We start from the raw sequence: 27,968 nt of genomic DNA on the forward strand, positions 1-27,968 counted from the left end.
ACACTTTCCAAAGTCTTTGCTTCCCAGACCCTGGGAGAGGTGGTGGTGGCATCCAGGGATCATGAGGCTTGAAGCCCAGGGTCTCTGCCTGACCCACTAGAATTGTGGAGGACAGCACTATAGGCTGCAGACTCTGAGATGTCCCCAGGGTCCTAGACACTTCTGTGTCCCTACTCTGGGGGATAGGCAGGCTGACGGGCAGCGTGGTGAGGGGCAGGCCAGATGCTGCTATAGGCTTGAGGTAACTGACCCTTAGGCAGGGGGCCCTACAGAAGCAGCAGAGCCTAGGCCCACCCAGTGCTGGTTGCTGGTACAGAGACAGATGTCATGTTCCATCATGGGGTAGCAGAGTTGTTCTAGTGGACGCCATGTGGTACTGGACGCTCCTGGAAAAGAAGGCTGTGGAAGAGTCTAGTGGTTCTCATAGTTCCCTGGAGAGACATCTTTCCTTTACTTCCTGTCTCCATAGTTTCTGGTCCCTGTCATAGGTGTTGGTGCCCAGTGTAAAGATGAACTTACTGCAAAGATAGAGTTGCCTTGGGGTTTTGTATCTGCCCAAAGTGAAGATGTGGGCCTGGTCAGTAAGAACCCTGTCTCCACTCCACATGCAGGGCCTGCCTGCCTTTGTTTGTCCCCAGCAAACTGGACATATGGTCACCCTCTGCATGGAAAGCTACTCTTGTCCTGCGTGGAAGATGTTTGGAGGACAGAGAGATGAAGAGATTTGGTGAGGCCCAGAACTAAGCCTGTGCAGATGGAAAGGAAGAAAACAGTTCAAGGGATGTTCATAGAAATTCAGCACCATATTCAGCCCATCTAACTATCCCATTCCCCTCAGGTATCCTTGGCTGGGCCTCTCAGTAAACTATTTGCAGTTCATCAAAAGTATTGTGCTCTCCTGACTTCCTGCCTTAGCTAATGCCATTCCCTCTGCAAGAAATGCCTCCTGCACTTGACCATCTTTTCTTCCATGTGAGCTTCTCTGAGGCTTAAGCCTTGCCTGGCATTTCATTTCCTGGCCAACGAACAGTTTCCAAATCAGTGAATCAAACCAAATGACGAAGTGAAATAAGTCCGAGAAAGATAAATCCTGGATGATATCACTTATATGTGGAATCTAAAAAAATACAACAGACTAGCGAACATAACAAAAAAGAAGCAGACTCACGGATATAGAGAACAAACTAGTGGTTACCAGTGGGGGAGGGGCAATAAAAGCGTGGGGAGTGGGCGGTACAAACTATTAGGTGCAAGACAAGCTCAAGGATGTATTGTACAACACGGGGAATACAGCCAATGTTTTGTAATAACTGTAAATGGAAAGTAACTTTTAAAAATTGTATAAAAAGTAAAAATTTAAAAAGTAAAAACATTTAGAAAAACCAAAAGAGTATATGAACTCTACTGGGAGGTGAATGATCCATCTCTTGGCAGTGACCTGGGTGAGGCCAGGGATTCCCAGTGATAGTGAGGGACCACGTCATGCTCTCCCCTGCATGATCCCATGTTTGTCCATCTTGCCATCTTATGAATTTGTTCTGTCTCACAGCTACTTGTGTCAATAATCATTACACAGAGGCACTTAATAAATATTTGTTCAATGAATACAGCGGTAAGCAAATCAACCTCCAGCCAGCAGTTCAGAAATCAACTGATAACAAGATTTCTTACCTGGAAATGACTGGCCCATGGGATAGTATTGGTTGGCTAAAACTTTTGTTTCGGGGACTTCCCTGGTGGCACACTGGTTAAGAATGTGCCTGCCAGTGCCGGGGACACGGGTTCGATCCCTGGTCCGGGAATATCCCACATGCCGCGGAGCAGCTAAGCCCGTGCACCACAGCTACGGAGCCTGCGCTCTAGAGCCCGCGAGCCACAACTGCTGAGACCACATGCTGCAACTGCTGAGCCCATGCACCTAAAGCCTGTGCTCCGCAACGAGAGAAGCCACCGCAGTAAGAAGCCTGCGTGCCGCAACAAAGACCCAACACAGCCATAAATAAATAAATAAATAAATAAGTTTATTGGTTTTTCCTTAAGATGTTACAGAAAAATCCGAACGAACTTTTTGGCCACCCCCGTGTCAGGAAATTGGGGTGCTCTGTGAAGAGCCCCTCTCCTTACACATTCCTCCCATGCCCAGGATGCTGCTGGAGTCATGGAGGAAAGTCGGACATGTTGGTGGGGAGACACGGTGGCGGGGAGGCTGGTGGGGACTGCAGGGCTCGAGTTGTCCTGATGCACATCACGCGCTCCAAGCCCTCTCATCATGTTAATAGATCTGTAATAAATGTGTAAGACACATGGGTTGTATTTTATGCTGCAGGGCTTAAACTAATTTACCAGGCATGTCCATTTTCTTGGCCAATAAACTTCTTCCAAAGCAATGAATAAAATTCGATGAGGCAACAGACTCTTTACCTAGAGAGAGGAACAGTCTCCTGTTGGCAGTGGTGGTGCCTGGAGGTGCCCAGATGTTCTGGGGAGCAGGATGGTAGCAGTGGCAGTGCAGCTGCTCCCCAGACCCAACACTGGATTGGCCTATGTAGTCTGACAGGCATTTTTACTGGCTTTTATTTTCTCCATGAAATTTGTAAGTTGTTTGCTGGAATTGGCTGCATTAATCAAACAGTTGTTTCACAGAGACATCGTTTATGTTTGCTGGAGCCAGAGAGGGATCTGTAGGCATTATTTTTACTTGTTGAAAGTAAACTCTGAACCAGAGAGTGAAATGCCATTGGTTTTATTTCATTGCATCGCCCCAAGGACAAATTCTAACCCCTTCTGGATTTATAGTTGGTCTTGCCACAAAGTAGGAACAAAGAAACTGGAGGGAACGTTGGGACATGTGAAGGAAGAAAGGAGAAAATTCTCAGTCTTCAAAGCATAAGGAGCAAATAAGGAAAAACCACTTGTCTCCAGGCCTGACCCAGGGACCAGCACACCTTCCTCTGCTAAGAAGGGGAGGTTTGTCTTGTTATGACTCATCTCCCCACCAAAGTTCAAGGCACTTTTACTCAGCCAAAGGGCAGGATGACACTGGGCTTGAGGACTAGGCATTTTCCAACCAGGTACCTAGGACACAGGTGGTTACTTATTGACATGGCTCCCAGATATCGAATTTAACAAAATCGTGTGGGTAATCCATCATAGCTTGTTACTAAAGGCTATGTCTATTTTAAGATGGCATTCATTATTTCTGCAGAGAATAAAGTAATATATGAAGCTAGGTTTTAAAAAAGGAAATATATAGAAAAGTATGAAAAATCAAATGCAAACACCTATAAGCACACAATTCAGACATAACTTCTGCCAACATTTTGAACGTCCTCCCTTTGTGTTTTTTAGATGTTCTCTATGACCTCGAAATTTTATGAGAACATAATTTTTATAGATTTGTAGTATTCAGTATTATGCGTGTACCATAAATTATCTGGCCATTCTTCCACCATTGGTCATTTAGATTGTTCTTTTTCTCACTAAAAAGGCATGCTTGTACCAAAATCTAGGCCATATTTTTTATTCTTTTACAGGACACATTTTTAGAGGCGAAACTATGGGAATCAAAGAAGATCGCCTCTTTCAGGGTCTTGGTCCATACTGCCACACACTAAACTAACACAGCATCCTAACAGACTGTTAATTTACCAAGAAATGTAATCAAACTTATTGTGAAGACCTCCAGACTCTGGTCATTTGATTCATTTTTCCTTGAAACTTTCAACCAAATTTCTTGAAATCCACATGAAATGAAATAGAAAGTTTTGCCATAGATAGAACAGATCCATTTTCTATTTTATGAAAAACATTTTTCAATTTGCTGAACGGCTGAGTGCTAGGTTGCACTGCATGACAATGATTTGAAAGAGCTTCAGACTTCTAAGTAGGCAGGCAATCTCTTCCGAGTGCAGAGACGATGCAGACATCTGGGCAGCACACAACTTCTGAAAGCCTTTCCCAGAAAACTGCCTCAGATTTGGTTTTCAGCACTAGGCACACAAAGGTTAATTCAAATTGCATTGGATAAAATAATTTGTGTGGTTTGTATTATGTTAACCTGAGGTTATCATTGACTCTACAGGGCTGTGGTTTTCCCTTCGGTTCAGTCTTCCAGATAAATCAGACCGCGCCATCAGCAGTGAACTTGTTAGCTTCAGTTGAATAGGTTTTCTTTTTCAGTCTTGAAATTCCTATGTCTTTATGTAACTTCCCCACTAACCATGACAAAAATAAATAAATGCATTCCCCCAAGTGAGTAAAGAAAGAAAGACAAGCAGAGAAAATGACGTTTGCACCCTCCAAATGGGCCCCTGATTAAAGATTGGAAGGGCTAGAACAACAGTGTCCTTAAGATCCAGTGGCATGTGATTGCCCTTCCACCTTGTTTTTTTGGAAAAAACATTCGAATGAAACACTTTACAAATATTTATATGCTAGTAATTGTGTTAGAACAATAGCCATGGTCTGCAGGACCTGATTTGAGCCAGGAAATTTGGGGTTAAGGCAGCAGGAACATCACTCTTGTTGGGCCTGGTGCCATATTGTAAATCACGGATGATCACCTACTGTTCTGAGGCCCCTGGACAGAAAACTTCAGCACAGAGATTGCATACATGTTTCTGTTAGTGCACAGATCAGATGGTGAAGTAAAGCCAGGACAATGGCACGATCTCAAGGTATTTTTTCCCATACATACTGCCTGCCTCCGTGCTACTGTCTTGAAAAGGAAGGGAAGGGGATGCACCACCCACTCGAGATGCCACATTTGATGGGACCAGGCTACCATTGACGGTGCTTGAAAATTTGCTCTAACTTGCTGATTCATTATTCTCAGTGCTTGGAATACACAGTGAGAAAACAGACACAGCCTCCTGGCCTTGGGGCGCTTGCATTCTATGGGAAAGCAAATCATAAACACCTTAAATAAATGAAATTTTTTAAAATAGAAAATAATTTTCGTTAGCTGCGAGGCGATATGTGTGATGGAAAAAATAGAGCAAAGTGAGGAGAATCAGCCCAGACACAGTAGACCTGGCTGGCCTCCTTGAGAAGGTAATGGGACAAAGATTTGAAGGGGATGAGAACCTCCCCTGTGGCTCCCTGGGAGAAGAGAATTTCGCACAAAGGCCCTGACCTTCTGGGTTCTGGGGGGAGTGAGGATGGGACCAGGGTAATCCTCAAGGTGAGAAGGGTCTTTTGCTCCATGAGGGGACAGGCCATGGAGTCATTGCAAGGACTTGGGATTTGCTCTGAGAGATGCATAACCATTGGGAGATTTCGAGCTGAAATGACCCACAAGGCCATTTCCGGCATCGCTGCCGGAGGTGTCTGCGTCTCGGCTGGTGCCCATCCTCCCTGTGGGAACCTCGGATGTTTGAGCCCACTTGCCGCTGGAATTCCTCTCTCTGGAGCCAGAGACCCCAGATTCCCTCCTGGGCCCATGTTCTGCCTGTTGGATCAGCAAAGGTGCAATAACTCAATGGACTGTTGAGTTTAAAAGAACTGCATCCTCGTTAAAGTTACTGAGAGCTGAGGCCCCGCTCCCCCAAGGCTGTGTCGCTCCATTCCTATCTGCTGTGGCAAAGGCCTGGGTTTTGGGTGAAGGGCGGGCAGCGGTCACTTGTCTAGAAACGCACCCTGTGGTCCCTGCCTCTCTGAGCCTGGGTGGTGGGCTGTGGGTGAGGTGGCCGGACATCACCAATTTCCAGGCTGAAAATTATATTCCCCAAACATGAGTTAATCTTCCCAGGAAAGGAAGAAATACATGTTACTGCATATTGCTTGATACTTTCTTTTAAAGCACAAGGTCTTTTATCTCCAGGGTGACTATGGATGAAATATCACTAGCTTCATATTTCAAGATAATTCCCTTCCAGCAAATGTTCTCCCAGGAATAAAGACCTGGAAAACACACACTGTTGTAACTGCATTTTCTTTCTTTGTATAAACACATCTCTCTGAGCTCTGTCTGATTGCCGGGTCCCAGCATGTAACGGTCACTGCTGGACCAAAAGGTCTGGCTTTTCGTTTTCCAGATAGGCCGGCGAGGTTAACGAGTTAATAAAATCCTATCTATCAGACTCCTGAGTTCATTTCCTCTTCCCTGTGGCTCAGGGTTATAATTATTCTTTATGGACTCTCGACGTTTCTTTAGATCTGATTTCCTTGAACTCCCCTCCCGTTTCCTGAAAGCCAGGGCACAGAGGAGAGAGAGGTGAGTTCTGTGGAAAGATGTCTGCTACTCATTTCCACCTGGATGTGACAAAGGTCAGTCTGAAGGAATATGCTTAAATATTCAAGATTTTAATTTGTTAACTGGTTCCTCCTCCTCTCGGGCAGACGTAAGGTGGAAAGCTCGTGGTCCCTAGGGAGCTCCAGCCCCTATCCACGAGTTAGTGGGAACCAGCTTCTGACCTCCTGGCAGCTCCAGATTTTTACCTGAAAAACAGGAGCAATGTCCTTTGAACCATGTGCACATCTGAAGATAAACTACAATAATTTATGTGACAGTGTCTCGAAAATAGAGACAACAAAATGCAGACAGATAAGCCATGGTCTTGGTTGCTACGTTGTTATTGTTTCCCTCTGCAATGCACCCAACAGGTAAGGAACAGGGGCTAAATTAGCCAGACCCTCTCTTTTTAGGGAAGATTCATTTATCAGGTTCTTTGACTGTGAGCCTGGGAGACCCAGCATCTGACCCTGAGATGACTAAATAGAGGGGAAATGAGGATGCCGATCTCTGTGCAAGACATGAGGTGAGATACTGCGGACCCTGAAATGGGGATGTGTCAGACTGCAAAACTCTTAGAGCAGGTTCCCCGGGCCACAGACATCTCCCCCCAAGACCAGCCCCCTGTCTCTAAAGGAATGGCCGGAGCCTAGCTTTCTATTCTAGCGGGTTGCCCCATGCTACATGCCCGTGACCTCTGACTCCGTCTAGCTCTCTCCTTGCTCACCTGAATTTCAAACTTTGGTCAAGGAGGTTTTGTCTTTAAACGTACAGCATGCAGAGGGGTGTGTGTGTGTGTGTATGTGTACACGTGTACATACGTGTGTATCTTTTTAAAGGACTGGGAATCTTTTGAGCAAGCCAATGGCCAGGGATTACTTCTCTACTGCCCTCTCTTGAAGATGGCCATTGAGTGACCAATGAGATATGAACTTGGAGAAAAACACAATGGCCTTGGGAACCATGGAGGGTGCCCCTCTGTAAAAGCTGATGCGTTTCTGTTCAAACTGGTGCAGAAGGGAATGGAGTAAAGGACAGGGAAGCACACACGCGTGACTTCCACGTTAGCCAACTCACCTGAGAAGGAAGGCAGGCGCGCCAGAAGGTGACTACCCCTAACCTGGGTGATCGAGGCAGAGCCGGGCAGGCAGAGGTCCGATGCCAGGGGCCATGCCAAAGGCAGATTCCTCTGAGACACTCGTGCTTGATGGCCATGCCAGGAAAGACAAACAAGCAAACAAAACAAACAGACAAACAAACCAGGGCTGTCTCTGTCAAATACACAGGAAAAACAAAAAACACAAAACACCGTAGCATCCAAGGTACCAGGCATCTCCTGACTCCTTGGTCCACCTCTGCATATCAACTCCCCACATCCTAAACATTCCTTCTGCCCAGATGAGTAATTAGTGACAAGCAATTAAAAATTTCCCCTTTTCTTCCATCCTAACCTTGAACAAACCTCTCTGAGACCTAAACACTAACTTCAGAATCCATCTCTACCTCAGCACTGGGCAGGTGTCAACTCCCCTCTGCAAGGATTTAAAAACCAGCACATCAACCACAACTGCCCAAGCATGTAAATCTATTAATTAATTCAACATTTAATAAGTCAAAGGAAGAAAATAACATGATCAATTCAATAAATAGCAACGAACTCATCCGATAAAATTGAATATAATGGAATTAATTTGCATGCATACATACTAAACTTACAACCCTTATATACAAGAATGCACTGTAGTTCTTTCATATGTGCTTTAAAATCTCAAAGCAAAAAATCATTGTCATGCTTAATGGTGACAAATAAAGCCATTCAAATTGAAGTCGGGAGAGTGAAATGATGCCTTTGTCCACTATTATTATTTAACGCTGTTTTGAAAATACCAGCCAATGCAATTAGAGAACAGATCATTTGACAATGATATAATTGCATAGCTAAAAACACAAAATAATCAACTGAAGAAATAACTGGAAAGGGTAGGAGAATTCAGTGAGCTGTGGTTTTAAAATTAATATGCAGAAATCAGTAGCTTCTCCTTATTTGAAAAACACACGTTTAGAAAATACAACAGAGAGACCACTCTCATTTACAATAGCAATAACAATTGAATAGCAAGGGATGAAATTTCTAAGACAATTGCAGGACCCTTATGAGGTAAGTAGATTATTCTGCTGAGAGAGAAACTCTATGGAGGGACTTTTTCTATGAGTAAAAGAAATAACATAGCTTATCCTTGGGATGGGAGACTCCATTATGTAAAGAAAGAAATTACCCTAAACTAGGTTCTATAGTCCATGAAACATGAAGTAAACTACCACCAGGATGCTTTGGAATTTCACAGCATGATGTGAAATCACACATGGGAAAAATAGTGTATGAGAATGATTAAGGGGTTTGTGGAAAAAGAAGAGTGATGATGGCCATCTTTCCCAGATATTAAAATGTTTAGTTATTCCAGAAAAATTAGAATACCCTGCATTGAAGCATGGATAGACAGTCATTGAGCTGAATCCATAAGCCAGAAATAGACTGAAATACCTACGGGACTGTAGAACTTTCCATATAAGAAAGCTGACATGTTAAGGCAGAGAGAAAACAATTGGAACATTGACAAGTTAGTCCTTGGGGGACAAGCAAGTTACAGACCAACATGTATAGTATGATACTATCGTGTAAACAGAACAGCTGTAGATTAAAATTCTTCTGGGAAGAAAGATGAAAAAATGATGACAGTGATTAAATCTTTGCTGGGGAGGATGGGAGTTAGTTGTTGGGAGAGGGAAGGAGATTTTTACTTTTTACTAAGTTTGGGGAAAAATGACTTTAGTGTTTTGAAACCAAAAAGATATATGTCTTTATATAGATAATGCAAACAATATGAAAAATTTATGAAAGAAAAAAATGAGATTTGTTGAACATTAGTCTAGAAATGCCACGATGGATAGACAAGAATAGTAATAGACAGATGGAGAGAAATACTTTTATAAAATTGGATCTTATTATAAATTTATCAAACATGCACTAAATTTAACTGCTAAATTTCAAACAGGGTCTTCTTTGCCTCTTCACCGTGAGAAAAAGAATTGGTTTCTAAAAGACTCCTCAAAAGTTAAGGAAAAAATGATGATAAACAGTTAATAGAATCTCTGCTTGGTTTCAGTTGCATGTTTCAATTTTTCACAGTTTCTATTAATTCACTATAAAAGATGATGGAATGATTGCATCTACACTCCCTCCACCCTGCCTCTCACTTCCCACTAGGTTTCAGTAGCTGTATTTGTGCATTTTAAGGTTTTATGGTATCCATGATTTATTTGGTAACAATAATTCCCAGAAATGCTTAGTTCCAACTCTGCGTTTGAACACGTGCCCTGTTCCCCACGAGTTAATATTCTAGAGCGTTTCCATCTTGAGCTTCTTGGGATGTATTGTTTGGTTAGCTGGGTTTTCCAGGAGTAGCTCACTGATGCTGTAGCTCCTGAGTTCTTCATGTATGAGAGAGTCCATGTGTTGCTTTTATTTTGGGAGGGCAATTTGATTGCATGAAAAGACTCGAGGGATGGTTCACATTTCCTTGGAGATCCTGTAGGCTCCTCCATCTTCGGGGTGCTCTGAAAGGGCAGGAGGAAGCCAACACGAGTCCTTCCCTTGGAATAACATCACTTTGGCCCCAGATAATTACGTGATTCCCATATGGTTCTTGATCATTATATTAAGTGCATTAAACACATACACATACACACCACATGCACATACCACACACATATAATACTACTTAGTAGAGGTATCAGAGAAGAAATCATTCTCAAAGTGAGGGAAGAACTCAGTCTGCTGCTTGAAAGACCACACCATATTCCTGGAAAATTTTAATAGAGAAAATAGATCCTGAAACACATCCTGGTAAAATTATTTAACTCTAGAGATGGAGAAAGAAAACCACAAGTTTTCACACAGAGAATATATAGTTAGCCTAAAGGAGAAGGAAAAATTAAGCACCACTGTCCTCAGACCACAACTCTATGACAGAAGCAAAGTACATGGAATTTTTAGGAGAGATTGTGAGCCCTAATTTTTGTACCGAATGAAGTTGTTCTTCTTGTATAAAGTCAATAAAAAGTCGTTATCAAAAATGCAATGAACTCCTCCTGGAAGAACTAGCAAGCCATACTTGAAATGATTGAAAATAAAGAACTCAGAACAAAAGGAAGATATTATGAAAGGGCCAGTAGTGAGCATTTAAACATAGGACTAAAGATAAACATCTATGGTAATTATGTTTATGAATACTATAAAAGTCAACGTATTGAAAGAAAAGATTATAAAGTAAAATTTTAAAATATTCTGTAACATGGAGAGGCTAAAATTCCTGTGCTTGTTAACGAAAGAAGTGACTGAAGCGTGTTATACTGATTTTCATGGCAGAAAGGCAAGAAATGGTTTCATTTTTAAAATATTGTTCATGGAGTTGAAAAAAATTTAATGCATCTATCCACATTATTTAAAGATACAAAATAAGTCACTAGAACTAAGGACAAATTATATGGCTCTTAAATCATCACAAGATGAAAAAATATTGATTGTAAAATGAAAGCTACAAAAGGAATAGAAAGTATTTCATTCTGACTAAAAAGGGTGGGGGCCACGGATAACTTAATATGTGAAAACCTATTAGCATAATTCACTATGTTGCCAGATTTATGAAGAAACCATATGGTCATCTAAGTAGATGCAGAAAAAGACTCAATTAAATTTAACACTCATACGTGATCGAATAGCAGCTCTTAGCCAACTAATAAGAAAAGGGAACATTCTTAACTTAATAAAAGGCATCAACAAAACAGTTAGAAATCACCCTATTTGAGTGGTGAAACATTAGAAGCATTTATTTTGAAGTGAAGAGCAAGAAAATATTATTATAGTTTCTAATATTTAATTTAACATTAATTTAATATTAACATTGTACTGAAAACCTAGCAAGTATACTAAGATCAGGAGAAAAGATTCCCTCTTTCCACACACAAAAACAATTCCAAACTAAAAGAAATATATAAAGAGATAGGAAAGCAAGAAACACAGTTATTATTTTCGGGAACCATGAATTAGAAAATGTAGTTACAAAAGTTTCTGCCAAAAACACAGAAAAATTTACAATCTGAGAATAAATCTAACATAAGATGAGCATGACTTTTATTGAGAAAATTATAACACAATTTAAAAATAGTTAAATAATAGAAAATGCATTCTGTGTTTACAAGTCAGAAGACGACTTATAGCCACATCAATTATCTCAAATTAACATGTGAATTCTATGTAATTCCAGTAGAAATCCCAGAAGGTTGTTAATGAAACGTGACATTAGCTTTTATCATAAAATTTGTATGGAAGGGTACAGGGTTAAGAATAGAGATGTCCTGAGGAAGGAAGAGTGAGGTGTGGGGTGGGCAGGGGAGACTGTTTGACCATTTCTCCCAACTTTGTAACATTATAGCAATTAATTAGAACAGGGTGATAGCCTCACAGAGGTGAGCAAATAGTCCAAGGAAACAGAGCAAAGGGCTTGGAAGCCAAGCCAGGTATATTTATTCTTCGAGGATTTTATCAAAGCTCTATGACAAAACAGTCATGGTGGAAATACTTGATGATGCAATGTTGGTACTAGAACAGCTACCCATCATATGGGAAAATAAAGTTAAATATATACCCCATGACAAATTGCAGGTAGACCAACGAAGTAAGTTTGAAAAGTAAAACTAGAAGCTTTGTAGAAGAAAAAATAGGACAATAGCCAATGCTGAAGATATGGAGAAAAGATGACACTTCTGTGTGTGGTGTGTGGTGTGTGTGTGTGTGTGTGTGTGTGTGTGTGTGTGTGTGTGTGTGTGTGTGTAGGGTGTTGGGGGGTATTGTACATGGGACAGTTTCCCTGGAAGACAATCTGCTTCTTCTAGCGAAGCTGATGATGTTTATACCCTACATTCCTACATTTCACTAACTCAGAATAGATCCCACAGAACATTGCCCACGTAGGATATGTTCATTTGTAAAAGGGAAGATGAGAAAAGACCTAAATGTCCATACATGGGAAAATGGATTTTGCCATATTCATATAATAGAATCCTCCATAGATCTGAACATGCCTATATGGAGTAGAACAGGATGGGGATAGAAACTTCAACTATTTGAATAACATGCATCTATTAAAAGAAATAATATCTGAAGCAAAAATAGAAAATGCAGTTGAGTATACAAATTACTATGATGATAACTGGCACCAGTGTTCTTCTTGAGGTTACATTTGTCTGTTAAGAACAATAGGCTTAATAAACTCCTTTGGGTCCGGAAGGGAAAACCCAGACAGCCTATTTTGGAGAAAAAGACATCTGAAAGAGGATACTTCATATTATTAAACTATGATTAATTAATTAATCATAATTAATTAATTAACCATAGTTAATGATTAAACTATGATACTTCATATTATTAAACTATGATTAATTTAGGAGTCAGATCATAGAAAATATTTACTTAAAAGTCGAGTATTCTACTCTGTATGATACTAGAATGTGGATACAGGCCATTATACGTTTGTCCAAACCCATAGGATGTACAACACCAAGAGTGAACCATAATGTAAACTATGGACTCTGGGTGATGATGACGTGTCCATGCAGGTTCATCAATTGTAACAGATGCTCCACTCTGGTGGGGGTGGTGAATGATGGTGGTGGCTATGCATGGGGGTGGGGGGCAAAGGGTAAATGGGGAATCTCTCTGTACCTTCCACTCAATTTTCCTGTGAACCTAAAACTGCTCTAAAAAATAAAGTCTATTTAAAAAATCAAATTTGTGATACAGTTTTAAAAGTTGAGTATTTTAGCTTAAAGATGTTAATGTTTGTACATTGTACGATGACCACTTTTTGCTTTGGTAACTAAGAAAACTAATTAAATTTCAACTATACTAGGAATCAATGAAATGAAAATTACAACAAGCAAACTCTATTTTACAGATCAAACTGTCAAAAATGTAATTAAAATGACAAGATTCCTTATTGGTGAGAGTTCAGGGAACAGACCCTCTACTGCTGGCAGAATGTACGTTAGTACAGATTATCTGGAGGGCATCTAAACCCTGGGAAACATTCAGACCCTTTAAATTGTAATTCCACTTTAAGTAAATTAACCCCAGCTAAGGTCAGAGATGTGCAAAATATTTATATAAAAGGGGGTATGTTGTTTCTTAAGCTATAAAAGTAAAAAAATAGGAGATCTCTGTATACCCAATGATCAAAATTTATTTAAATAAAATATGCTACATTTATGTGAGGAAATATTACCTAATTACTCAAATAAATTTTTCAAAAAATATTCAGTTTTATGGGAAAATGTGATATACTGGTAAAAAAGCAATTTTCTAAACAGTATTACAGTTTGACTCCTATGTTTGTGAATGTGATTTTGTGTATTTTATATATATATATATGTATGTATATATTTGGCTATACGAACACACACATATAGGAGAGAAAGAAGGGAAGAAAGAGAGAGAGAGAGAGAGCAAGAATAAATGAATAGAAGGTAAAAGACCAACATGTTAAATGCACTAATTTCTGGGAGATTTAACATAGTTTCTGTATTCTCCCATCTTTGTACAGTGTACATGTATTACTTTGATAGCAATTTTAAAATGCAATGAAAACTACCTCTAGCTTGTGGAGCCTGTGAAGCTCAGCACCTTGCTCACGTGACTGAGGCAGATGGAATCAGATTCCTTCTGGCCCATGTCTCCATTTACTCAGATGCCAGATGGCAGAGGTAATTTAGAATTCACCCCTTCCGAATCCAGCCTTTGTACTGGTTTTAGAAGAGGAATAGACGATGTTATTGTAGGGTATATTCAAGCAAATCCAGGAACTGGAAATATTGTTTGGTAACAATTGTTACATCACGTGATGGTCAAATTCTTCTGAACTAACTGCGAGAAGTAAAGTAGAATCCCACCAGGGCTTGAACTGAACATGAACTACAGGGGAGGAATGCCATTTTTGTTGTGAAAATAAAGGTACTAATTTGATAAGGAGATTAAGGGAGTGGATTGTGGGGAAGGGAGGTTTCCTTGTTAAAAATTTACCATTGTTAATGGAATTCATGAATCACTCCCATCTGTGATTTCTGGTTATAAAAATAGCAAACCAAGAAGGAAAATTATGGAGGTCTAATAACTCTGGAATGTTACACTTTTTAAGGAATGGGATGTGAGCTTTTGTACTTATCAAAGAGCAAAGGTTTATTAAAATATAAAGTTTAGTGTGTTTTTATATACATATTTATGCAAGTGTTTACACCGATACCTAGGACAGCACACACAAAGTATTTCTGGAATAAAGTGAACATGATGTAAAAGACATTTAACCTGCATACAAGGCAGCAACTTTTCTGCTTACCTGGTAGGTGTATTTTCATCATTCTGTAGTCAGGAAGCCGACGGCATGTTTGCTGATGTCCTAATTCTACTGGTCATCTGTCCAATCACATGTGATCACTCTTCCTTAGCTGTCCTGGGATTCCAGGAGTCATATGACCTCAGAAGTGATGCCCATTCCTTCTGGAAATTCAGGAAAGGAAGGACTAATTTACTGGAGGCTATAAGTATAGTAAAAATGTCAGATAAGAAAAAACTTTAAGTAGGTAAAAAATGTGTATTTTTTTCAGCACATTTGAGCACCGGCTCTGATCCAGCCTCTGTTCTGCACTCTGCAGTTAGAAACATGGTTAATACTCAGCCCCTGCCCTCAAGGAGTTCAGTGTTGGTCGAGCAGGAGGGAACTTCCAAAAAGGACAATTCAATATTTGTACTTTTACAAGTGCTTAGAGCAGTGACTGGCACAAAGCACTCTCGGAGCATGTGAATTGTGCCCTACGGTGTTGGGAGCATGACAGTCATTAGTGCTATTTATAGGTATCCTCATTCTCCTGAGCAGGTAGGGTGACATTTCTCTCCTCCGTTTAAATTGGAAGACATGTGGCTTGTCTTGCCTTGGTGGTCATGAAAGCTGGGCCTTCAACTAGGTTCCTGAGTGCTTAAAATGACAGTCCCACTATTGTCCACACTGGACATGTGACATGAGCAAAATACAAGCCTTTGTTGTGTTAAGCCACTGGGATTTGGGGGCTGTTTGTTACTGCAGCTGGCCCAGTCCTGTTGACTAATACAAAGACTAATGACATGTGGGCTGGCAGTTGGAGAGTTTGACTAAGTGCAGAAGAACAGGCAAAGTGAGAACAGTGAGAGTAGAGGCCCAAAGATATAAAGCTATATTCCTTTCCCTTGACTGCTGCTCTCTGGTGCCCTTGTCTGTTCAGGGAATTTCTCTGCATCTCTTCCCAGACCGTTGATTAAACATGGTGTATTGACCACAACCATATGTCTCTTCTCCTGCCCAAAGTATACTGAAATGTCAGTAAAGGGACAGCAGAAGTATGACTCTGCCACTAAAAACAGCAGAGGACAGGAAACCTCAACAGACCATTTTAGATGAAAAGAAGCAGATGGAAGAGTCACCACCTAAGGTAACTCAGAGGGAAGAATGCCCAGTAGCACCCAGTTCACCCACCAGAGCCTCTGAAGGGCTTGGCCCTCAGGCAGTGGTGGAGGTGGGGAGGTACAGGATGGAAATTGGGGTGTGGGGGGGAGAGAGAGCAGATAATGGAGGGGAAATCCCCAATCCCCTCATGTACGGAGCACAGACCTGCACCTACTTCTTCCAGGAAGAAGATGGAGAAGCCCTGGTCTGGGGAGCAGCAAACACACAGGAGTCTTAGGTGAGAGTCAGAATTTAAATGAAAATCTTGGGACTTCCCTGGTGGCGCAGTGGTTAAAAATCTGCCTGCCAATGCAGGGGACATGGGTTTGAGCTCTGGTCCGGGAAGATCCCACATGCCGCGGAGCAACTAAGCCTGTGCACCATAACTACTGAGCCTGCGCTCTAGAGCCCGTGAGCCACAACGACTGAGCCTAAGTGCCACAACTACTGAAGCCCATGTGCCTAGAGCCCGTGCCCCACAACAAGAGAAGCCACCGCAATGAGAAGCTCGCACACTGCAATGAAGAGTAGCCCCTGCTCGCCACAACTAGAGAAAGACCATGCACAGCAACAAAGACCCAACGCAGCCAAAAATAAACAAATTAATTAATTAATTTAAAAAAATAGACAACAGTAATAAAGGATGATAACTTAAAAAAAAAAGAATTTAAATGAAAATCTAATACTTAACAGCAAGATCCCCAGTTCTCTTCACCAGTGTGGCCTCCAAAATGTTGGCAGCCATGTATGAGCACCCAAAATAAAGATCTCTGGATACTGGCATTGGGGAATCCCAAAGAAAAGCCATCGACTTGCTTCTCTCAGCCTACAGGGAATCCCATCTGTCAACTAACTCACTCCTGCGTGAGGATTTTTGAGTAGTTTGTCACTGTCCCACATTAAATATGAATGACAAACAAAGACAGCAACATTTGAGGGATGCCTCCAACTTGGAAGCATGAAAGGCAATCCAACAAAGGCATGAACAAAAGGAGGCTGGAGGAAACAGTGCAGGGACCAGAAGAAAATGTCCAAACAAATGAATGAAAAAAATGTTTGAGATATAACAGAGATATTGCATTCATAATATCAATAAAAGAACAGATTGTTTTTAGAAAATGAAAGAAGCAGAGAAATGAAAGAGCTCTGGGAAATTAAAAACTTGAGCCAAAACTAAAAAATCAAATTAGATAATGGAGTTTGACTCTCTGATAAAGAGAATGGAAAGACAAAGAGATAGAAAATACTAGAAAAGTAATAAAGCATGGTTGATTAATCTAGGAATTCCAAAATTTTACCAATAAGAGTTTCAGATGGAACACAGTAAGCAGTGCATTTATCAAAGAAACAACATAAGAAAAACCCACAGATCTTTAAGAAACAAGTTTTCAGATTGAAGGAACATAATCATTTTAAAAACGACCCAAACCAAAGTACAGCATCACAAGATGCTGATACACCAGAGACAAAGAACCTGAAAGCTTCTTGAATCTAGACAGAAAGACACGTGGCCTAAAAAGAGATTACAATCGATGACTTCAGATCTCTCAACAACACCAAATGTGTGAAGACAGTGTAACACTGTCTTCAAATTTCTGAGGGGAAATGATTTTCAGTACAAAATTCTATGCCTGGTCACACTATCAAATATGCAAATGGAATAAAGTCATTTTCAGAGAAGCAAGAGTTAAAGCATTAGTTTCACATTCACCTTTTCTTAGTAAGTTACAGAAGAATGGGCTCCAGCACAATGAGGGAGTAAACAAAAAAAGAATAAATGAGATCCAGGAAACAGGTGATCCTAGACAGATGTGGAATGTCAGAGACCTAGCAGGGTGAGGAGGACACCCTTGGATGGGGCAACCCAGTGCCAGGAGTTAAAACCCTCGTGAGAAGGAGGCTATGCTTGGGGTGGCCCAGTGGACATGTCAGGGTCCAAGTAGGGACAAGAAGACAGCCACACAAAGGAGCAGACTGGATGGTGGGGTCAGAGCCCAAGTGTGGTGAAGAGGGGGAGTGTCAAAATGGGAAGTCAGGCACAAATAAGGAAAGGAATCCATCTGTAAGGAAGAGGGTCTTGGTGGAGCCAGGAGGTTGGTTACACAAAGGGGGTCCTTTGAAAAAATACGTAAATGTATTAAGGATCATGGAAGTCAGGTTCCCAACTGTCAGAGAAAGGAGTTACAACACAGAAAAAGAGAAAACTACAAAGACCTCTGTTTATTGGATTGGAATTGGAGGTTTTGGATACTGTTGTAAATGGAAAGTTTCCAATATACAGATGTATATATGATAGATGATTAGATCTATTGATAGACAGGTAGATAGATAGAATCCCCTAACACTATCTGCTTGGAAAGCCTGAGCACAGTGGTGACTACCACCAAGATCTTGATTTCTAAACATCATTCTTCACTAAAAGGAACCAGGAGAAATGGCTGATTCTAAGGCTGGGGAAGGAAACATACAAGGTGAGCCTGGGATGACTTGTAACAGAATGCAAAGAAGTACTCAAAGAAGGATGAGGATGTGACAAAAGCTGGACAGAAACGAGCTTGAATGGTCTCCTATTGGCCAATCTGAGCATCAAAATAAATGATAGTAATGGATTATAACCCATTGAATTGAATTAAATTAAATACGAAAGCATGAGTCCACACAGAGGTAAAAAAGTCATTTTAAAATTAAAAGTTTAATGAGAAATAGGATATTTACATACTTTCAAGTACTTACAGATTCCACAAGAGAAAGAGGAACTTGATCATGAAGAAGACTGGCCAACATCATCTTAACCGAGATTACAGTGAACGCCATCAGGAATGGGGCACACAGAAACCATGTGTCACCTGAGAGGAGGCATCGTTCCTGGGATATTTCCATCCAAGGTTCAGAATCTGAAACATCAGACAAGTGCAAAGAGAATGATATTCCGCAAAATAACAGGTCCGCAGTCTTAAAAAAAAGTGGTCCTAAAAGTCAAGAAAAGACTAAGGAACTATTTCAGATCGAAGGAGACTCAGAGATGTGATGATTCGATGCAATGAGTGATTGGCTTCTTTCCCAGTGGAGGACTTTAATGGGACAACTGGCCACACGTGCGTGGGGTCTGAGCACTGGACGGTAGCAAGGCAAGAGCACTGACTTCCTGCTGGTGATGGCTGCATTGGGGGTTCATGCCAGAGCGTCCTCACTTGTGGGACTCACACACTAAAGGGTTCTGGATGGATGAGACATCAGTTTGGCAACTTCTCAGATGGATCAAAAGGAGAACAAGTTATTTGTACTGTGTCACCACCTTTTCTCTAAGTTTGTGGCTGCTGAAAAAAAATCTTTCAAAAACTGACCTCTTCTCCTCCTCAGTCAGGCTTTCAAAAGGGAACCAATTTTTACTCCTTTGACTGTTTCTTCTGGTAGTTACATATTTCTCAATAATATGTTTTTACTGCTATTTGGGGGTAATGTTTTCATTAGCTGAAAGGTTTTGTTTCCAACTTTTAGTTGATTAGGGAAGATTTGCAGGGATGCTGTCTGTCCTTTGTTGTTTACTTTATATTAGAATATTCCAGAACCAACGACAATAGGTGTTTCCACTGAGGGCTGTTTATTCCTTAGATCCTCCATTTCTACCACTTGCATTTTTATTTTCCCTTCACCAATAACCCTCCAAGAAGTGCTTCCTCCTTGTAAGAAGACTTCCTCTCCCCTGGAAGCAGTACCTGCCCAAGGCTGCCCTGAGCACACTCAACCCCTTTGCTTTTGATTCTCCAGTGACCAGCACTGTTACCTGCCAGGTCCATACCTGTCCTCAGAACCCCACCAAGGATGGGAGACTCTTTCTGGGCGATGCTCTCAGGGATCAATCTTCACCAGGTTTGCGCTGCATCCTCTTATCTATGCTCAGTATTCACACGACTCCCTGCTCTAGCATAAGTTTCCAGAGCTGGTCTTATTACCCTAGGAAGTTCATGTTTCTACTTTCCTGTATATTAAAGTCTGCAGTATTCTCTGGTCTCCAGGTTACACTGTAGGTGTTGGTTATACATACGTTTATCTACTATCCTTATTGATCCGTGTGGTTTTGGGAGGATGTGAAATTTGAGTTTCGGTGGTCACATCAAGGTCCAGAAAAAAGCATAGGATATCTTTATGTTCTTGGGGTAGGTAAAGACTTATCAAGGAGGAGAATGGCTAAAATGAACAGATGGAAAATACCAAGTGTTGGCAAGGACACGGAGCAGCCAGCACTCTCACACACTGCCAGAGGGAGTAGAACGGACACAACCACTTTGGAAAACTGTTTGGCCACTTCTGCTAAAACTGAGCATAGGCACACTATGTGATGCAAAAATCATTTCCACTCCTAGTTCCACACCCAACAAAATGTGAACACATACATGAAAAGACATATGCAAAAAAAAAAAAAAAAAGGAAAGAAAAGACATATGCAAGTATGATTCTACATCAACTAGAAACCCAAATGTCCACCATGGGCAGCATAGATAAATATATTTCAGTACACACACACACACACACACACACAAACACACACACAATGGGATGCTATAGAGCAAAGAAAAGAATGTCACAAACATAATATTGAGTGAAAAAAAGTCAGTCATAAAAAGAATACTGTAGTTTCCATTTACATAAAGTTTAAAATAGGCAAAGCAAAGCAGTGGTGTAAGAATCCAGGAGAATGGCCTCCTCTGGGGGAGAAAGAGAGCAGTGACTGAGAAGGGGCATGAGAGGGATGTCTGGGAGGCTGGTTGGTTCTATTTCTGGGTCTGGGGGATGGGTAAGCATGTTCTCACTTTGTGAAACTTCATCGAGTGGTACACTTTTGCTTTGCTTTCTTTACTGGATGAGTTTTATACTGTAATGAAGAAGTTTATTAAAAGCAATCCTTCAAAATAATTTTCAACTTGAAATAAAAAACTTATTCTAATTAAACATGATCTAGAACCATTGGTAGATTGCCTTTTGCTTTTCATTAGATCTATGAATTTAGCTCCCAAGGAGATGCCCTCATTGGTACCTCCCAACAGACCTGTGTTTTAGGTAATGATGCACAATCACTCAAGGTGGCCTTGATTGGATTCATGGAGAGGGGATGGCTTATTCAGTCAGGGAGGGAAGGATGAGCAAGGAGCTCAGACCTACAACTCAGGGCTTGCAGCCCAAGGTCTTCTCGCTGGCTCTGAGAACTTGACAATACACCTAATATTTATGAATCCCAATCTACAAAATACAGTTACCATGCACCACACTGAATTGTGTGGGGGCCACATGACCTAGTGTGCATGACGGTGCTTTGGAAACCACAGATACGTACGCACCTGGGCTTGTGCAAACACAGTCTCCAAAGAGGTTGTTCTTGTGATCTCTGCTTTTGCCTCTTCTGAACACAGTTCACGAGATGGAATTGGGATCCCCAGGGAAGGAGGTGGGCTCAGGAAGCAGGAGGTGGTCCTGAATTCGTTGCTATGGCGACATTTAAATCCTCCCATCAGCTATTTTCTACCAGTTGTGCAAATTCAGGGTCCTATTTATTTCCCAAATATATAATGTAGAATTCTTGGGGTTTTTCTCAGATAGAGAAAATGAGGCAAGTACTTGGTACTCCACAAGCTCTCAGGGTACAGGGCTGGATGGATATCTTACAGGTGATATCTGTCAATGTTTAGAGATGTAGATTCTTCTCGTCTACTTAGACTCATTCCAAATTGTATGCCGAGGAAAGCGTGAAAAGCTAGTGTGAGCCCCTTCCATACCACAAGCCTGGCAAACTCCCATGAGAGTCCATGTACCCTCCGGGCTTCATCCATCTTCCTGCAGATTTTATACTAGTGACCAGCACATACATGTGATTTTACGTCTGGCTTTTACCTAAAACACTATATTAGTTATCATTCTATTATGGTCCTAAAGAGTCATAATGATTCTAATTGTATTGTGAGAACAATGTTATAAAAATTTAAAAGAATTTTTGAAGATACAAATAAATACAAATAAATCACCCAAGGCCATGTTTGAGCGTCTCACTTCCAAAAAGCTCCAGGGCCTTCACTTTGCTCTGGAATAAGACCAGACTCAAGGGCTGTCTGCAGATACATCCCCACCTGCAATCCATCCCTTTGCCTCAGCCGGGAACACGTGTTTTTCTTTTGACTCAGAGAAGCCACCAGCCTCCCCTCCCCTCCCCCAGCACATGCTTCAGACTCAGCTCCAACATCACTGCCTCTAGGGGACCACCCTTGACTCCCCCACCCAGACAGAGACAGGGGCCACGGGGACCGTGTGCGTTCTCACAGAAGCCTGGACTCTCCTTCCCGTATCACCAGGAGTAATTGTACAGTGACGTGTGGACTTATCAGCTTGACGCTCTCTCCACCAGTAGGTCACAAACCACCTGACTTGGGTCTCGAGCATCTTGCCTGATTCTGGCAGACATTCAATACAAGTTTGCTGAATGGAGAATCAGCTTGTTACCCCAACATGAGAATATTTTTATTGTATATATGTGTTTACCTCTCATCTTTGTATGCATATTTAATTGTTACAAATCTGCTATAGAGTCAGGCCCCATTAGATGGCCGCTTTCATGCTCTCTGTACATTCCCTGCCCGACCCGGCCCTGACTCACTCTTACCTTATGTGCATGATTGCCTCCCCCTCCCCAAACCTAGGTGGGAAATTTAAGCAGTAACCATCTGCATGATCGGCCTGAGCCCCCCGCGATTGTTCTTGCCCTTGGACCAGAACTGCTCCAGTATGTTAGGTTATCCACAGTGGCCCTTGCCCCACTCCCCCCGGCAACCGAGGAGCCCTCGTGACGTCACGCACACAGCCTCATCCTCCTCTGTGTCGCCGAGGTCGCTGCCGCATCCTGCCTGCCATTGGCCATAGGCAGAGGGGTGTCACTCCAGGACCTTTGCCTCTGACTTGTAAGATTCCCTGTCCAATAAATCATTGATGTCCCTGTCACTGACTCTGGGTTCTGCCTTCGGTCTAGCGGCTGGGCAATTACAAGTCTCGCAGGCTTGCGTGGTGCAGCCCAACACCTGCAATTAGCATAGTTATCATTTTATGTTAAAGTATCTTTTTGAAATAAAAACCCCCAGGAACAAATCTAGGTAATCATCTAATATCACCCCATCAATGGGTGGAAGGTTTGATGAGGTCAAGCTCTTGCCAAATCACGAGGAACACGGCTGACAGCGGGGAGAGAGCTGCCGAAGGAGCAAGAGGAGACACCACAGACCCCTGGCTTGGTTCCCACCCCATCACACTCGGCCCGCTCATCGTGCTCTGCACCTGCTCCTCCTGCAGGCTGAGCTCCAGGGGGACGGAGCTTCATCCTCGGACCCGATGGTACTTAACACGCAGAGGCTGCTGGCCCAGTGTCTGCCGAGGAACTGACTTCACTCAATTTCATTCAAACAAAGCGAAAGCCACAATATTTATTTAGTCGAATGTGATCACAAATCATAAACTGCACATCTTTCCCTCATCAAAACTGGTCATCTCGCAGCCATTTGGAGAGCCTGCGTTTGAGGGTGGGCTTCTTCATGGGTAAATTGGTGTAGAAGACAAGCAGTGTGCAGGCATTTTATAAACCTGGAAGATGTCAGCTTTCAGATCTTCTATAAAGCATCTGGGGTTATTATCCCCCTTTTAAAGGTGAGCAAGCCCTACTTTTGAACCAGCCTTTTTCGGGGGCCTCTCTGCCTCTCCCAACCCTTCTCCCCTCCTTCTCCCCAGCCCCCACCTCACTTTTTCTCTGCTCTTCTCCCCTCTCCCCCAGCCCCACTCTCTTATGAAGACCAGATAGAGATGCTCATGAGAACGGCCATCAGTGTTGATCTCTTTGTCATCTGTCATCAGTGACTTTGGACTGACCTGGAAGCCACAGGGACCCTAGTGAAGCATGTGTGGTCTCCCCAATAAACTCGAAAACAAAAGAGAAACGCCTTGACATACTCAAGGGTGCGTTTGAAACAGAACCTGACGTTGATCCGAGCATGTCTACGAGAAAATCTATTTGGGAGACTTGCAGTGAATAAGCCCTCTGTTCAGGATTTCAAAACTGTGTGTTTTTGCTCTCTGACACTCTGGTTTCAAATTTTCCTCCATGCGCTTCATTTTAGCAGCATGATTTTTACTGGCTTTTAAAGTGCACTTGCCTTTGTTCCCACGCGAGGAGAGCAACGAACAGAAATCAGATCTTTTCTCTGTGCGGAAGGCGCGCCCTGTTAGGTCTACCCCAGGCCTTCTGACTTGAAGCCCAGTGATTTGAGCATCAGAGCGACTAAACGGAAATGAAAAAATAAAAAGCTAATGCCAGCGCAGAGCCAGGTTTGAGCACTCAGCACCAAAGAATGGGTTTAATGAATATTTTCCCAGGACGTGGCTTACTGTTTGAATTGGATGCCTGCAACAGTTGGTTTTGCATCAGGCAGACAATCATAAACATCAGATTCAGTTTGTGTAACCAACCAGATGACCAGTTCACCTCTGCTCCCTTTCCACAATGCCTCTTCTTCTCCAGTTCTTCGCTCCATTCGAAGTGGGAGGGGTGTGATGGCCGGAACAGGAGCGTTGGCGTCAGAAGGCCTTGTGCTAGTACCAGCAGGGCTGTTGACCAACCATGTGACCCTGGGCAAGGCTCAGTTTTGTGCACAGTGGGGACAGTGTCTACCCTGACGATGACTCTGGGTCTGATGCAGCACTGGAGAAGCATAAGTTACTACCCAACAAGAAATTCAAAAACAATCTTCAAATTTCTATTTCTTCCCCACCTTCTATGCCTCAGACCAATGAGAACATGTTTAGATAAAGGGCCAAGTCTTCTTCAGTGTTTACCCTGGAACATAACAGATATTCTGTATATATTTGTTGAATTCAGTCATTCTCTGGGTCAGTTCATTGAGAATATCCGTTTGCTTGACAGGAAGGCTAGCATCCCCAGTTTCACTTATCTCAGCCCTCACAACTGTCAGGTGTTTTCTTCTTTGTTTATTTGTTTACGTGCTTGTCATCTTTCTCCCCCAACTATGATAGATTGTTAAGTCACTAGGAAAGTGCTTGGGGCACAGTAGGAACCCAATAAAGACTACCGTGGTCAATGAATTGGCAAAGTCTTTCATTTTTGACTCACATGTGTAGAAGCAGATAAGAGCCTTTGCAATGACTTGTGTGTAATCTACTTCCAGTGTTGATCTGTCCATCCAAGCTCATCACTGGTTTACATGTTTTGGGAACACAGCATAAGACCCGTCATGTGTGTTCCTAACTTAATGGAAGAATAGCTACCATACTGACTGCTCTCGTTAACCAGATCCCTTCTTTACACAGGTTTGCGGCAGGAAAATATTATCTGGACGTAAGATGGCAATTGACCCAAAAAAAAAAAAAAAAAAGAGAGAAAAAAATGGAACAATGAGATAATTTCTTATACCCATCAGGCAAAGGCTGTAAAGGAATATACCGCTGAGTGTTAGCTGAGCAGAAGAAAGGCAGCATGCTCATAGCTGATAGGAGTGTTAATTGATACAAGGTTCTGAGAGGTAATATGAGAATTTTTGGCAAAAGCCACTGAAAACTGTGCACATTTTGACCTCAGACTTCTACTTTTAGACATTTAGTCCCAGGAATCATCATGCAAAAATGTTCATGAAGAGAGGATACTGATTCATGGTTAAGTGAGGAATGTATTTAGTAAATGGCATGCATATTTTATCTTTTATCAGAACTGAGTTCTGGACCCATTGCATTCTGTTGAACTGCCTTCCAGAGGCTTTGAAACAGTGATTTACTCTAGGCTGGGGGGGGCGGATCATGAATAATGTTTGCCTTTGTTTAGCTACATTTTTTGCATTTTCTACGATAAACATCTATTCCGGGCAAAATACAAATTAGTGTATAAAAGGAATTGGATCTTCCGGGACTCAAAATTAGCCTTTGCCACAGGCATTATTGACAAACTATGAATGACTGCAGGACATACAATGGTAGATGCTAAATAAGGAATAGTAAATATTTACTTGGTGTGGAGGTCAGTGGGAAAAGCACACACATGAAGGGGCCATCAAGGGAATTTTGTGTTTACATAGAATGAGGCTGAAGGAAATTGTTTAGGAAGTCGGGGAGGACAGAGGAAGAAATACTTGATTGAGAAGGGGGTTGCGCTTGAGGATGCAGAATGGAACCAGTTTATTGTGAGGATTTCCTAAGGCTTATCTGAATCCCCCTGTTCCCTCCTAAGAATGGAGATTTCCAGGGCCGTGCCCCTGGGCCTTGCGTCCCTGGTTTCTCTCTTAATATCTGCCAAGATCTGACAAAAAACACTCAGGTGGGAGATGCTTTATGGAGAGCTATCAAATTGTGAGGCCCCACTCATTGGTCACAGCACTTTAGCCAAGTCAGATGTATAGCCAGAGGTTCCTGAGAAATTAGAAACAGAGAACCGTGGTTGGAAATATCCATCCACTTAAAAAACAGAACACAAACCAACTTTGTTAGTATTTCCGTTCAATTAAAAATTTCTCTTCTTATCAAAAACATCTTGCATATTGTCCCTGGAAGATAGTAGACACCCAGCCAATATTTGTGGGATGAATAAATGAAGGTGTGGGCAGATGAATGCGGTGATAAAGAATCATCAGTGTTTTGCATACTGTTCTCTTCTATCCATAAAAGTAATATTGTGGATCATTGCCCAGTAGCCTCTGAAAATTGGACCCACATTTTTTGAGTTCTCGCACTGTCTGAGGCCCTGTCTGAGGCTTCATTCTTGGAGGAAACGAGAACACATATGCAAGATACCTGGGGCTGGACATGGTGTGTTTTACGATTAGTATTACAAGGACATGAACCACAATTTCAGGCACCAGAGAAGTTAGTGTGGGCTGGAAGGGGCAGAGATTTGGTAAAAGAGGTCAATTTGGGGTGGACCTCAAAGGATTAGCAGAAATGGGGGAACTACCAGGATGAGGGGGAGCCCCCAGGAGATGGAAGGCAGGAGCAGGGGCTGGGAGGCAGGCATGGGGGTGCAGTGCTCAGGGTACAGGTGACCACAGACGTTTTGTTGAGAGCAGCTGAGCCAAATCAGAATTTGATTCATGGCACGGGATTAAGAAACGTCACGTTTCTCTATTTTTATAACTCAGATAAACCTCTCTGAGCCCTGGGGTTGGCAAGAATTTGAAGTTTCATCATCTATGCTCACACTGCTCTGGTCCCCAAGGTTGGTTCACTGTCTGTGTCATACGTCTATGGTTGCACGGGTGCTTGTGGCCCACTTCTGGGTGGCCTGGTCCGGGATGGTGGCTGCCTTCCTCCAGCTTCCCTCCACGACCCTCTCCGGCCACACCTGTCTCACTGGGCCTCAAGGCGATGCTGTTTCCATCCTCCAGACACCTCCGGGGCTGTCAAACCCTAGAAACAGAAGGTTGGGCTGTCCCCTCCTTCTGCCCCTTCTTGGTCACTCAGCTTTCACGACTCTGTCCTTCTTGTAGTTTCTAAAGGGGCCACCATCTTTCCCATCCAGGGTTCTGCACATGTCCTCCTGGAAAGGTCATCCTTCTCTTGGCCCAGTCAATGCCTGCTCATGCCCTGTGTCACAGCTGATTGCCACCTCCTCGGAAGCCCTTTCTGGACCCACCGTCCTGTACCTCCCTCTCTATCCCTCACTGGATTACAGGTCCACTCACTTCCCCTCTGTCTCCTTTGTCACGTGGACTTCCAAAGGTTGGGAATTCTTATTGATTCAGCCCCTCCAGGTGTCCAGCACTCCAGACTTAAGCGTCTGCTAGCTACCCAATACTATTAAGTCAGATAATTAGTAGAACCCATCTCACAGAGTTGTGAAGAGGATTAAATAACATAATGTCATTTGAGAACTTGGAACAAAATGGAACCCAGAGACACTTGTTGGGAGGAAATTGTGTTGATAGTAGCTCATATTTATTAAGTATTTACTACAGCCAGATACAGATGGCCCTTCCAAATATTTCCATACTGTGTATGAATCAACCCTTGTATCACTTCCTCTATGTGGTAGCTTCCACTGTTACCCCTGCTTCACAATTTAGGAAGTAGACACAGAGGTTAAGTCATGGTCCAAGGTCGCCATCTTGTAAGTGGCAGAG

This window comes from Eubalaena glacialis, chromosome 1 (assembly GCF_028564815.1).
Source record: "Eubalaena glacialis isolate mEubGla1 chromosome 1, mEubGla1.1.hap2.+ XY, whole genome shotgun sequence".
In the NCBI taxonomy this organism is placed as follows: Eukaryota; Metazoa; Chordata; class Mammalia; order Artiodactyla; family Balaenidae; genus Eubalaena; species Eubalaena glacialis.